The following is a 2,569-nucleotide window of genomic DNA, read 5'->3' as shown; positions in this document are numbered from 1 at the left end:
AGAGGGACTTTTCTAAATGCCAGGCTTTCTTCTTCCCTTCTTCCACTAGCCATACACACTCCACCTGCTGCCCAGTGCTGGTGTCACAGTCCTCCCTGCCAGCGTGCCCAGAGGTGGCAAGCAGTGGGGGAGTTTTCTATAGAAAATTGACATGGGTGTGGGTGGAATGCGAGGAGGCTCCAGAAGGCTTAAGTAGCTTTTCCCATTCCTCTGTTACAGCATGTACACATAATGACACACACAAAGTGAGGGTGTACAGTGCACCGTGTGCGTTATCCATGTAGGTTGTACTCCAAGGGCACATGATATGTGCATTTCTGGCCTGTACACCTGTGTCGGGCATCTGTGTGTTATGATATAGGTCTTTCCATGCAATAAAGCAACAACTTCCTCTCCAGGATGGCGAGGATTGTCATGTGGTCCCTGGTGTCCTTCTGTTCACTCTTTGGAGCGTCCACCTGGGGCGCTGCCTATGAATCAGTTCTCCCCTTTCTGACAGCGTGAAGCCAGTAGTCAGACAGTCCCTGGGAGCACTTCCAAGCACATGCTCACTTCTAGCTTGGACTAGTTACTTGAAGTCCTCTGAGTCTGTTTGTTTTTCAGTTTGTTAAAGGCGAATGAAACCTACTGCATAGAATGGCGGTGAGGGTGAAGAGTGCCTATGAAGAGTTTGACATAGCGCCTGGCGCATAGTAGGTGCCCAGTAAACAGCAGTGTGCATACACACACATGCACAAGCATGTACATTCCAAATGCACTACTGCCTCACTGGGCAGTCCTGTAGCACATCCCCAAGGGCACCTTTGTGCAGAAGTGAATGGGGTCTGGACCCTGGGCTCCAGGGGGCTGAGCTTTGCAGTTTCACACACAAGCATATTCACTCATTTGTTTGACACTTGCTGAATGAGACCTGCTCCCACCAGCTGTGTGGAGGTGAGGACACAGACGTCGACATTGACATGGACATCCTACAGCACCCAGAGAGGTGGCACACGCATCTGCACACTAGCACCATACCAGCTCCTTGCCAACCTGCCAATTCCATCCTTTATCAACTCAGACTGGTCAAGGTGGCCAGGGAGCATGTCTTCTTGGTAATTTTCCACAATCTGTGAAGCTGTGTCTCTCCTGTATATGAGAGAGGGGAGGGGGAGGAGGAAGCTGCTGTTCCTAAGTTGTCCCTTCTGCCTTGTCCTTGTAAGGCTGCTTGGCCGAGGTTTGGGGTGGAGGGGTTGAAACTTGCAGCCTGTTCCTTGTATGGGGCTGAACTTGCCTGCAGGGTTATAATTAATCCGGCTTCACCACCACCGGCCTTAGAGAACGCCCTGCCTTGCCCAAGGCCCCAGGACAGTTTGGGTTTGACCTCTACAGCACCTAGCCCCAAGGCTACTGTTATCAAGGTCCTTGCCTGGGAACTCCTTGAGGGCAGGGGCTGTGTCTTCCACAGGCCCCGGTTCCCAGCACCCAGCACAGGACCAGGTAGGTGCTCATGAACTAAAATATACTGCGTTTAAATCGCACATTCAGAGGATGGGGAGGTGTATGCAGTGGTGGTTACACTGTGGGCTGGGTGTGTGTGTGTGGCGGGGGGGAGTGTTAACAGCCCATTTAAAAGTCAGGAAGAAATAAAAGGTGCTAAGGAGAAAGGAAGTAATAATTAACCTTGGCTCGGGCAGGGCAGGAAGGGCGGATCCGGGAAGGCCGGGAAGAGGAAGTGGCTTTCGATAGGACTGGGTCCTTGAGGGAAGACTTCGCGTGGTAGAGAAAGGAGGGGAGGGGACACCCTGAGCAATGAGATCACTCGGGGGACACTCACCCAGCTGTGTCCCCCGTGCCAAGCCCACCCACGCATGACCTCACGTAGTCCTCTCAACAACGGGTGGTAAGATCAACCCATTTTACAGACGCGGAACCAGGTGCACGGATGCACGAGAAGGCACAGGGCCTCACCGGATCCGGGCCCGAGCTGGTCCCACCCTCGGCCTCCGGTAAGAGTAATTCTCGGTGAGGGAAGAACACGAGGCAGACGTTCAGTCCTGCGCAAGCACGTGGGCGCCCACGGAGGGCCCAGCGCCGTGCGGGTCACGGGAAGGGAGAGGCACAATCACGGGTGTAGGTCACGTCGGGCTCATCGGCGACAGCGGGCTGGGGGGGACTGGCTGTTCCGGGCGGGTAGGAGGATGCCCGGGTCCGCCTGGGGTTTGAGGAGAGAAGCTGCGCGTGACTGACGTTCAGGACGCAGCTGCAGAGGGGCGCTTCCGGTCGCTCCTAGTGTTCGCGACGTCCCCGCCAGGTGCGCGCGCCCCCATTGAGTAAATGAGCAAACTGAGGACACGCGGCCAGGCGGGGGGTTGAGCGTAAACGCCGAAGCCCAAGCGCTCTACGCGCACTCGATCTCGCCTGCGCCGGAGACTCGGCGGGGCGGGGCCTGGAGGTGGGTGGGGCGCTGGGCGGGGCGCGCGTCTTGGCCCCGCCCCCCGGACGGGGCCTCCGGTTACCAGGGGCTGTTGGTTTCACGCGGAACCTTCGCGCGGCGGGGGCGGGCTCGGGGGGACGGTCTTACGGCGGC

This window comes from Cynocephalus volans, chromosome 12 (assembly GCF_027409185.1).
Source record: "Cynocephalus volans isolate mCynVol1 chromosome 12, mCynVol1.pri, whole genome shotgun sequence".
Classification (NCBI taxonomy): domain Eukaryota; kingdom Metazoa; phylum Chordata; class Mammalia; order Dermoptera; family Cynocephalidae; genus Cynocephalus; species Cynocephalus volans.
This window is presented reverse-complemented; position numbering follows the sequence as displayed.